General features: G+C 36.3%; 1 protein-coding gene and 1 long non-coding RNA gene across 2 annotated transcripts in view; both read right to left on the bottom strand.

The window, feature by feature from the left end:
• Window positions 1–12,635, bottom strand: part of LOC100742771 (zinc finger protein 423 homolog) — a 137,731-nt gene that overhangs the window by 67,310 nt on the left and 57,786 nt on the right. The window lies entirely within an intron of this gene.
• Window positions 3,609–5,774, bottom strand: LOC117152095. Its single transcript, XR_004462342.1, has 3 exons — window positions 5,270–5,774; window positions 4,910–5,187; window positions 3,609–4,430 (listed from the first exon to the last, which is right to left on the bottom strand). It is a non-coding gene; the product is annotated as an uncharacterized LOC117152095 (long non-coding RNA).

The following is a 12,635-nucleotide window of genomic DNA, read 5'->3' on the forward strand; positions in this document are numbered from 1 at the left end:
GGTGCAATTACGAGAAGTATCCCGCGAAGTATCAAAGATCGAAGGCTATAACTTCCGATAATGGTTTCATCGAGGGTTTCCTCTCCTTCGACCGTGTATTACGATCGGGCAGGACGAGCAGAATTTCCGAGACTGGAAACGCGCAGCTCCGGGAAAACAATAATCCCGGCTAATGATGATTACCTAGCACTCAGCCCCGGCTAGGATTAATTTAGCCCATTTGCATTCGTAAGCGAGCCGTTACCTGTTATACCGTGCTACCTTGTCGCAATCGCGGCCGTGCAAATAACGCGTGCTCCATTCCCGAAAGACAGATCCCTATGTCGTTTAATAAACACACCGCTAAAATACATTATACACACTCGTCGCTTCTAAGCCTTTTCTACACTAGATCCCATTTTTTTTTTTCTTTTTTCTTTTTGATTTAATCTCTTTCTACGAATTATTCTTTCTTCGTGATAGCTATGGTGCAAGAATTTACTACTATTTAACACTAATCATCTGATTTTATGTAAATTCTTGTCTTATCTGATCGATAAATTTCTCAATTTTTGTTAATAAAAGAACTTGCAGAAAGTTAGACCAGCGAAAGAAATAACAACGAACGTGCAATTTCGAATTAAATTTTGAGACCAGGCCTGGTGAGATTAGCGTTAATCTGAAATGTTTCGTAGCTGGAAAATAATATTTTCTAGCTGCGAAATAACGTTCTTAGTATTTTAGAATCGTAAAATAATATTTCAAGTCTACCCTATGTACATGTGTGTGTGTGTGTGTTAAAAGATCGGTCAACATCTGTATCATTTTTGTGTCACGTTCGTATGCAATGGTTTTTTTTAATGCAATTCTTTTTTATGTAATTGGAATTATCGCGAACCTTACGGATACGTGGCTGAAATCATTGTTTTCCAAACTTATCCGTGTTTGATGGAAAAACGTTGATTTTCGAAGATCTGTCTCGTCCTCGACGTGTAAAGTAAAACGTCGCGGAACTTGGTGTTTCCTGATTTTATTTCGTTTAGCCCTTTTCAAGCTTTGACAGCTTCTGGCTCGCTCGATTTTCCTCATAGCTTCGTAACGTCATTTTCCTTGGTAATCGATCGAGTCACCTTATGGGGAAGTAGGCCAAGTAGTTGGTGATAAAATATCATTGCGTTTTCGTGCGATCGTTGCAAATGTTCGTATGGAAACTTAAGGAAAATTTCAGGCTGTATTTTTCTGCCATTAGAATTTTATCCACAAACTGCTTTAGAGACATTCCCAAATTTTTTTCCCCAGGAATCACGTCGTGTCCGTCTTTACGCGTTTTTCGACCACACCCTGTATATTCCTGAAAGCGCTGATTAACTCGCCGGAAGCAAAAGGTAGAAGAAACGAAAATTCAATGGTGAAATTAAGTAGAATCCAATTTTCTTCGTTTCCGTTGTTAACATATATTTTTGCAATTTCTCGAAAGAAATTAAAAGATAGTAAGTGGAAAGGTATTTTTGCCATAGCTTTCGTCACACGAAGTACAATTGGTAATAGCGAAAGGGTTGACCACGTTGCTCTAACGATGCAACAAAGTGCACCGGCTGTATTTTGAGCCACGAGAAGAAGAAAGTCGGCTGAGTAATCGAATATAAATGGGTCAATCGGCTCGATGCGACGCCGTGAACAACACGCGAGTTCGAAACGATGTTCATTAAACGTTTGGGCCGCTTTCCAAATCGAGATACCACGCGAAAAGCTGGCTACTGTGAGTCAATCGACTCAAACGATCGTCTTTTATACCTTTCGTCGAAATTGGCACTCTGAAGCACTCGGATCCCTTTCACTCTCTGTTGCAAAATTATACCTTGAATAAATACCTCGGTACTTCAATTTTAAATACTTCAACCTTCTATTATTATCATTATTATTATCGTAAACTGATTGAAAAATTGTTAAGATGATGGGACAAAAGAATACAAAATTCCAATACTGGAAGTAGAATAAAATTTTCGGCAGACTTTTTAGAAGATGCAAAATTAAAAGAAAAAAGGGACAAAAAATTCGTGTTCTAAAAGAATGAAAATCCAGAAGCTAAAAAATATTATTTGTAAAATATTACGTAGAGTATGTTATCTATAAAATATTATTAAATCTTGCGAACTTTGGACAGCAAGATAAAAAGCTGCTAGGTATGCGATTCTAAACGATGCAATATTTTTTCCTACCAAAGGGTAATATATTCTACAAACTTTATAAAACGAACTTCTTTAACTTCAACAGGAACGTTCTATTCTTATGAACAATTTCTATAATATCTTCTATCCATATCCAAATATCGAATATAAATTATAGGAAAATTCGTGTAGTGGGAAATTTATAATGGTAATAAATAATATAGGAACGTGGTAAGAAAAATGTTGCAAGTCTGTGTTGTCAGAAGGGGAGAAAAGAGATGGAAGTGAAATCAAACGATCAAATACAGGATTAAACAGCGTATCGATTCGACACGACGCAACGGGTGGAATGATCGCAATAAGACACAGGATTTCAACATCGATTCGCATTAAAATTACTGAGGCAGCAGAATCCTGGCTCCCTTTAACGCATCGTCGACTGTATGGTATATATGCTACAAGATTACGAATAAACCGCTACGTACTACCAATGAAAAACATTAATGGATCGTGACTGGCTCCTGCCTCCAAGTAACTTCCATTGCACCTTTTTGGAATTCATCTGGTTTCTCAAGCTGATGAGTAGATACAAAGTTGCACGACTAGTTCGCCAATATTCAGAGTCCGAATAATAATTAAATCAGAAGCAGAAGATTGTTTAGAGGATGTCGTGTGAAAGCGATTTTCTGAAAATTTTACCATTCTAAATATCAATTATTGCGTTGTACAATACAAGAAAATTGCTTGCAAATTTTAAATGTCAATTAAGTTGATATTTATTGACAAAATGTCAAGTTGAAAATGTGATGGGTAAACAGAATAGCAATTGTTGAATTTCAAATTCTGGATATCAATCGTTGAAAAATAGTAAAAAATATAATAGAGAAGCGGATTACTAAATTTCAAATTTTGCCTATCAATTATTGCATACCTTTAGATTTCTGTATTCTATCAATCAGATATAAAAAGAGATTAATTCTGATAAACATCTATCTTCGATCAATTTTCTTATTTAAATAAATAAGACACAAACTTCTCGCGAGACCAATTTCCTAAATTCTATCGGATAAGAAAAAGAAAATATTTCTTTTATAGTTGGCTATATAAGTTTCTCACTAAACCAGTTTTACGTTTTCGAGTCCTATCGACCATAAAAAATCAACCATTACTATACATATGTATCGAATTCTTAAATAAAACACTTCCTTTTCTCCCTCTATATTTCTACCAAAGCGAAGAATATCTTAAAAATGCAAAACTCCAACTAAAATATATGGATATTAAATGAGCGAAAATTAAAGAGAACGAATTTCTGTGGTATATTATTTTTCTGTGCTATCACCATCCTATTAATATTTAAAGACCAGCAGAAAGGACCTCTCTGCTCAATCCTATTAAATACAAAATATATATAAATATATATAAATAATAATAATATATATAAATAAATATAAAAAAGAAAATATTTCCTATATAAAGTTTCTGCCTACGTATATGTATCTGCATGTACAAACTTTCTGCCCATACAAACAAACTATTCCTGTGTCTTCGACTCTTATCAAACACCAAAAATCACCCATCCCAACTATTACCTGTATCGAATTTTATAATAACATACCTTCGTTGCTTTCGTTATATTTCCAACAAATTATTGCTAGAAGACATTACGAGCAGAAAGGAAGAGATCGGAAAAATTAGAAAAGAAAAGCCCTCAAATTCTAGCAAAGCAAAGAATATTAAAAAAAGAAAAAAAAATTGCAAATAAAATATACGAATTCCTAGTTCTAAATGGATTAACAATAGAAAGAAGGAAATTTTTATGCGCTATTATTAAATATTGCATTCTACTTCTATCGTTTTACTTTTCAATGTTAGTATCCATCTATTATACTATCGATGTACTACTTTTTCTGCGTTATTACTATTCCATTATTCTGTTATTGTATTATTTCTCTGGATGCTATTATTTGACGATTGTTTGTCGGTTGTTTTATTTGACGCGGAGATGGTGACTGGTAGCAGGACGTTTTGCACTTCAGGGGCGTTGTACTCTCCCCGACGATGGTGGGACTGATGCTTTCTCATGGCACCCGGGGGAATTTAGGCGAAAAGTTTCACCCTGACCGGCCCGAGGCGTACGATCCTTATGGCGCCGGAAACTTTTCGCTGGTCCAGACCTCGTCGCCGATTTCGCGTTATCGCGTCGTCTTCGACGACCCTGGTTATCGTTTCATCCAGCCTACATCGTAGTCATAGAAAGATCGCGTGCTTCACCGAATAAGTCTGAAAATCATGAACGTGGTATCGTGAATCTTTTTACGATTATTAAAGTTTTCTCAATGAACGTATGTTATTACGTATGAAAAATACTCTGCGACAGACCATACTTTCATTTCATAAGAAAATGTAGAACCAGTTCAAGAGTTCAATCTAGAAATTCGAGGGATAACTTGAAGACGCCTAATCATTTGAACGTTGAATGAAAAAATTCAGGAAACAATTTAAAACGATATAAAAGTGCATATTCAAAACTTCAAAAGCAATTTACAAACTCTGAATAAAATAAAGAAATTGTAATTCCACTGCATTACTAAATTATTGCCTGACTAAATTAGTAGAGAGTTTTAATAACGAAAGATCGTTGAATCGCGTTAAATGTTGCGATAAACGAAGCTTGGTAAATTAAATTGCCGATTAATTTCTGCCAGTATAGGAAAGTTGAACGAATATTTTTAATATAAGAAAAATACGACGCAACGTACGATATTCGTATCGATCCAGAGAACGTTTATTATAAATTTCCAATTTCTAAATTTGCCCGATCAATTAGACAAATTTCGTTCCTCTGACATTTAACGTTAACAACGATCGTTAAATATATTCATCTCTCTAGCGAGAACTTGAGATAGCGTAGGACAGAAGTAACAGGCATGTAAATCAATTTGCCTCTCGGTTACACGAAGATTGCTGCCAAAAAGGGAAGAAAAAGTCTGGCCGCCCATAAAACACCACGTAATCGCATAGTTCCGTAGAAACTAATCTGCAAAACGAAAAAATACCGTAAAATCGCGATTCCGTTTAGCCGATAATTTCAGCAGGTGGGAAAAAGAGGTAGAACTTACCAGAGAAATTTCCGCGTGGTCTAACGCTAAAACGTTAGTGTGTGCGCGCGTGTTACCTTGCTGTGCGTGGTTTCGCGGTATTCACGCGAGAAAACTCCCCGGAGAAATAACCGGCTTGTATGTAATGTACGCCGAGGCATTGTAAGGGGGTGTAAAGTCGGCGCTACGGCCCTGATGGGGGGTTAGTTGAGTAAAAAAAGAAGAAGGAAAACAAGGCGAAAAAATAATAAAAGAGGAAGAAGGCATCGATCTAGCTAGCAGGTGTGAAACACCATCGACCCCAGCGGCGCGCCGTGTATTTATTATTTTATTAGCACCAGGGACCGGAAGCTGTGAAACAAGGAGCTCCTCCAAGCGAAAGGAAACGAGTGCAACGGAGGCTGTCAATTTGCTCGATGAAGATTAGAGGACTGGCGTGTTGGATACGTAATGGGTGCATGGCGCTTGTGGTTCATATTTTATGGAGTTTCTTTTCCTTCGTTTTCTCTTTCAGAGATTTCCTTCAAAAAAAAAAAAAAAAAAAAAAAAAAAAAAAAAAAAAAAAAAAATTTGCCCTTCCAGATAAAAAATATTTGAAAAATATTTTAACCTCCACTTTGATTAATCAAGATAATCGACAGATCTTTGTTTGGTTGCTACAATTGGGGCGATATTCTTTGATTTCTGAAGATACACCAAGTAATTTTCTCACTCCAATGAGATTTCTATTTAACTACTGGTTACATTACATGGAGAACGTTACGTTACATGGAGAAATTGCTAGGAATCGAAATAGCCTTAAATATTTTAACCTGCAGAAGTGCAGGCTAAATTGAATCGTTTTCAAAGAACTGCAGCAACTTTTATCGTTTAATCGCAGCTCCATATCAATCGGGCATACTTTTTGAATATTTGAAGGACCATTTCCGATTCAACGTTCCGCTAGAAAAAAAAAAAAAAAAAAAAAAAAAAAAAAGAAGAAGAATAGAAAGACCGGAGATTAGTAGGTCAAAGATATCGTAAGCTAGGTTATGCTCTTCTCTCGTATGCTTCGTTATATGCTGATATCTCTTGCATCTTCCACAGAGAAGCAATTCTTTAATTCGGTATATCTGTTCCTTTTTCAAATTTGTGTTTAACGTCGCACCGAATATGGGGTTATTACATATTTATTTTCCCCAGGAAATCTTAATGCCTCTGTCTTTGTGTTTCTGTATATCTGTATTCGTATAGGAAGTGGACGGCCATTAATTATTGATTACGATATAGGTTATAGGACGGTGGCACTGTTTTCTTTAAATTAGATTGTCCTTTTTTAAGTATTTGTTTAAAATCGAAGGTCACAGGTCAACGACATGGTAAATCATATGTTCTATCGTTTATAGAGCAGCGATTTTTAAATTCAATATATCGGTAACTAATTTCTTGCGAGAACAATCTTTTTTTAAAAGGAGTTTGTTTAAAATTGAAGGTTATGCGTGAAGAACATAGTAAGTTATATGTCTTACCTTAGAAGAAGCTTGTCTTAGAGGAGCAATTTTAAAATTCAATATATTGTTAGTATGAAATTCCGTTTGTATCAAAGCTGTTTCTTCATTTGACGATGGGAATTCTAAAAAGTAGAATCTCTTTTCTTCTTAATTCTTGAATTTGAATATTTACGCAGGCGAAATGACGATTAGTGGAGTACAGCGCTATGGAAAATGAATAAACTACAAGTCCGATTACACGGTTACCGTTGGCCGGTAAATCAGAGAGCTGCTAAGACTGTTCTAAAAGAGGGAATTACAAATGCATATCGAGAATTTAGAAGTTTCAGTGTAATTATAAACAATATCCAACGATCGTGGAAAATAAAACCGATTTAAATAATAAAAGAATTTATACAGATACAAATTACAGAGATAAATTGAAACATATTACTGCGATATACATAGCTGTAATATAATACATCCCCAGAAACTAATCAATAAATATAACCACGTAATTTGTTCACTTTCAATTAGTCGTACTCCGTAAAAAAACACCTACTCCTAATTTCCTTCCAAAGTAACACGTGACTTTACCACTCTCGGCAATATTTCATTAGATCCAGCCTTACAATTATACCTTACAAGCTAAATTCTAACGTCTTATTGGAATGCCAGAAACTTTATACGTTTCCACCTCGCACCGCCTCGATTAAAAAACTTCATTTTCTCTCTAGATTTACGTTTAACCACCGACAACTAAGATAAAGATACAACCAAACGAAAAGATCAACATTTCCACTGCACACATAATTTCTAGAAAAAAATGTCCAACCAACGACCTCGCTCATTCACGTAACTCCATACTAATTATTTCTAATAAAATACCTCAAAGAGGAAACTGAACAATTTTCCACTCGGCGTCACATTTTACTATTTTTACAAAAAAATTACCATCGCCGTTTCTACGAAAAATGACCAACTAATAATTTCACTGGGCCTCGTAACTCTATGCCAATTATTCTCATTAAAATACCTCGAAATGGACACTTGGTAAATTACCATTTCGCGTGATATCAATTAAACAGCTTAACGAGGATAATAAAAAGGAGAAGAAGGGTATTTATTTAACATATCAGAATTGGCTGAAACGTGCGTCAAGCCGACAATCAAGGAGCGAAGAGGGGTTAAATAAAGAGAACGCGATAGAGGAAGTGGAGCTTCGTCAAGCTTTCGCCGGCATGAGATGTTGATCAGGCAGGTAAGCTTGGTGACACCGGTCCAACCGGCTGTCAGAACTTTATCGAATAATAAACGAATTAAACAGCGGGGAGGACGATGGGCTGGCGGACATTTAAAGTGCTCGTCCATGTCCACGTCCGTCCTGGCTAATTACCGTCGACTTTAACCGCGATCCGGAACACCAAATTTCATCCTCGACAAAACAATTTCCGCCCAGCAACTCTGTCTCACCGATTATTTCTCTACCAATTCTCTGACGCTTCCGTTTCCATACTTTTTATATCCGCTACGATCTTCTACCGAATTCCAGACGAATTGCGGCGAATTTTGGTATTTACGTGGCCGACGAGAACACCAGTTTTCCATTTTTATTTCCCAGTTTTGGGGAGATCGACGATTGACGCGAGCTCACACTCCACGTCAATTAGATTTTGGATGAAAGCTTCGAAGACAAGGAAGCGCCGGTTCCCCGTAAGAATTTTACGTTTCGCAGAAATTTCTCGTTTCCAACTATTCTCGACTCTTCTCTCAATATTTTGCTGGCTTTGGTTCTTAATGGAACTTTTTCCTGGGCATTTCAACGGTCATTGAAATATAATTTTCCCTTTTCGTCGTGTGTCGAGCAACATGGAAAATAGGACAATGTAAATCTTCGTTGGGATCTTTTTATTCGTTTTTATCAGGATTTATCAGGAAGAATGCATGATCGTATTAACGATAGATTATTATTTATTTGGTTATTTAGTTGCTTGAGCGGTTTACGACGCAGAAGACGCGTTACAAAGTAATAATGAATAAGCAAGTTGAAGGCTTCTTGGTGTCCAAAGACAGACCAGCTTTAAATTTTCAACGTGTCTATCGAGGCTGTTGTAGCTTAGTTAATCTACAGACATGGTCAAGACTAGACGGACAAAACTCTATGCGACACATCTACAGAGACCAAACTCGAACTTCGTCCCTGAAGGGACGAATTTTTTAATTTGACTGATTTTGTTATTAATTTGATAGCTAAAGAATGCAACCACTGTACACGTTCTCGTCTCTGTTTCAAATTTTATCAACCTAATCGCCATGTAATCGTGTCTCGTTACGATGATAATCAAATTTCAAAATGTTTTGTATAATATATACATAAGAAGTTCCCGCGAGTATTCGGAGTATTATCGCGAGCCACTGTATATATTATTTTCCGGTATGCCACAGAATTTTAGTTGTCAGTATCATTTCTAAGAATATGATTAAAGAAATGGAACCTGGAAAACATTATACAGGGTGGTTGGTAACTGGTGGTACAAGCGGAGAGGGGGTGATTCTACGCGAAAAAACAAGTCGAAAATATAGAATACAAATTTTTCGTTCGAGGCTTTGTTTTCGAGAAAATCGACTTTGAATTTTGGCTCGGTACGCCTGCACTTTATCACGTCTCGTTATAACGGATCTCACTGTAGATCGTTGTCTCGATTGACGTTATTTTTTTAATTTTTTTTTTAATTTTTCTAAAAATCTACAGTGGGGTCCGTTATAACGAGACGTGATAAAGTGCAGGCGTACCGAACGAAAATTCAAAGTCGATTTTCTCGAAAACAAAGCCTCGAACGAAAAATTTGTATTCTATATTTTCGACTTGTTTTTTCGCGTAGCATCACCAGAATCACCTCCTCTCCGCTTGTACCACCAGTTACCATCCACCCTGTATTTCGAATATTTTATCAATTTCCTCGTATCAACGTTTTATCAGGTTTTGATAATAATTAACATTGTATCCCTCTCCGATAATAATTAATATTGTCTGCGTCTTACCATATGAATCTCCCATGAATTTTTAATAGCAATCTTTTTTTTTCAATTTCTGAGAATAATTCAATTCTGTATACATTTTTCCATATTAATGGTCCATCAATTTTTTATAATCATCACTATCGTTTCAATCTTCTCATATTAATTTCCTACAGAACTTTCTCGCAATGATTGATACTTCCTGCATTTTCCTTTTTCATCGTTCGAGACTACACATGCCGTGGCAAACTCCGCGCTTTCTAATTTCCCGTAAACGCATAGAAATCCACGTTGCAGCGCTATGAGAGTAATACGAAACGTAACGAGGCAATGAAGCTGGTAAAAAGAAGAAAGGAGGATAGAAATGTTACGAACGAGGCACGTTCGCGTTAAAACCCCGTAGCGAAGTGTAAACCGAGCGACACACGGAGGTCGATTAATCACGAGCGACTAACCCTTTTTGTTGTCGATCCAACCCCTTCGACTTAGACATCCCCAAAATGCTGGAATTGCAGTCGGAGTAAGTTAATCCGACGATCGTGAGGATCGACTGTCCATCCGGGGCGCGGATAAACATCCGAAATGAATTCCAAGGGGCGGTTTCCAGGACAAGAGTGGAATGGGGTGGGTTACTACCAACAGGAGGGTTAAATTAAGAGTGGAAAGAAGGGAGCAGCTTGGAGCGATACGCTGAACCGAGAGAAACCGAGTCGAACGCTCGTAATGCGACCAGCTTAAACTTGCAATGGGTCTCTGGGGTATAAAAGGAAAGAGAAAGAAAAAAATTGAGAGGAGGTGGAGGGTTGGATTGGGTGACTGACTGGCCGGACGTTCGGCAAGATACGACATATCTATGGGATTAGGAGTTGCTTACGAGTTTGAAGATGGTCGCTTGGATGTAGAATTAATTTTTGTTTCCAGCGGAAAATTAGAAAATTCAGAATTATCGAAGTCTGAGAAGGTAAATCGAAGTACGTTTTCTATCAAACGTAAAAGTCGTAGTGAAATCTTTCACTTTCTATTTTATTCGAAGATGGTATCCCACTGCGGGTAGCCATCCACGTGTTATATTACTATATCACTAAGCTATAATATTTTATCAAATGTCCTACTCGACAAATTGTAAAATGTAAATAAATAAATAAAAAAAAAACTTTCTATTTTTGTACCATCCGTTGAGAAAATAACTGTCCGCTCAAACAAGAAGACCAACCAACGTGTCGAAGCCAACCATTATCTCAAAATTCTTGAAAATCTCGATTTGTCCAAATTCTAGATACCAGATCGAAGTATTTTCTTCTTAGATCATCGCGTCGAGCTCCAACCATATTCTCAGAATCATTTCACGAAGCTCAAACCACGCCAAACCGTTCTGCGAAGCTCGGACCATTCTCCGTGTTTACTCGCAATCTGCGAATGTCAATTTTCCCAAGTTTCGTTTTGTATCTTGTTCGTAATCTATATTTTGCATCTGTGTAGACAGAGAATCAATTTCTCATAGGAAAGCACGAGTCTGAAGAAACCACCCTCGGAATCTAAATGGCTATCTTGTTAAACGTGAGAGGCAGGTCAACGAAACGTGAAGCAATTCTGAACAATTCCACGCAACGTCCCGGCCCTCAAGTATTTTCTACTTCCATTAAAACGCTGAAAGAGGAATCATTTTTCTCCTATATAGAGTGTTAATTTTAACTCGAGCACCTAAATTATTTCTGTTACTGTTGAAAGTAAGAAAAACGACCAAATAGGACGTACATGATTTTAAGGTGTACATTTAACGATAAAAAAGGTGGTTTTAAGGTCATTTTCATTCAAGATCATTAAAATATTGTACAGGTAATTCATAAACTAATTCATAAACACCAAATGCCCACAAAAATTGTAAAGGTAATTCACCTAATTAATCCACAAACTTCAAGTGCCCAAGAAGATGAGAAGATAATTGATAGACTAATTCACAAACACCAAATGCCCACAAAAATTGTAAAGGTAATTCACCTAACTAGTCCACAAACTTCAAGTGTCCATGAAGATTAAGAAGATAATTGATAGACTAATTCACAAACACCAAAAACCCACAAAAATTGTAAAGCTAATTCACCTAACTAGTCCACAAACTTCAAGTGTCCATGAAGATTAAGAAGATAATTGATAGACTAATTCACAAACACCAAAAACCCACAAAAATTGTAAAGCTAATTCACCTAACTAGTCCACAAACTTCAAGTGTCCATGAAGATTAAGAAGATAATTGATAGACTAATTCACAAACACCAAAAACCCACAAAAATTGTAAAGCTAATTCACCTAACTAGTCCACAAACTTCAAGTGTCCATGAAGATTAAGAAGATAATTGATAGACTAATTCACAAACACCAAAAACCCACAAAAATTGTAAAGCTAATTCACCTAACTAGTCCACAAACTTCAAGTGTCCATGAAGATTAAGAAGATAATTGATAGACTAATTCACAAACACCAAATATCCACAAAAATTGTAAAGCTAATTCACCTAATTAATCCACAAACTCCAAGTGTTGATAAAGATTAAGAAGGTAATTGATAGACTAATTCACAAACACCAGTAAGAGAAGCGACCAAATAGGACGTACATGATTTTAAGGTGTACATTTAACGATAAAAAAGGTGGTTTTAAGGTCATTTTCATTCAAGATCATTAAAATATTGTACAGGTAATTCATAAACCAATTCATAAACACCAAATACCCACAAAAATTGTAAAGTTAATTCACCTAATTAATTCACAAACTTCAAGTGTCCATGAAGATTAAGAGTGTAATTGATAGACTAATTCACAAACACCAAATGCACACAAAAATTGTAAAGCTAATTCACCTAATTAATCCACAAACTCCAAGTGTTGATAAAGATTAAGAAG

The sequence above is a fragment of the Bombus impatiens genome, unplaced genomic scaffold (assembly GCF_000188095.3).
Source record: "Bombus impatiens unplaced genomic scaffold, BIMP_2.2 scf_0036, whole genome shotgun sequence".
Lineage (NCBI taxonomy): Eukaryota > Metazoa > Arthropoda > Insecta > Hymenoptera > Apidae > Bombus > Bombus impatiens.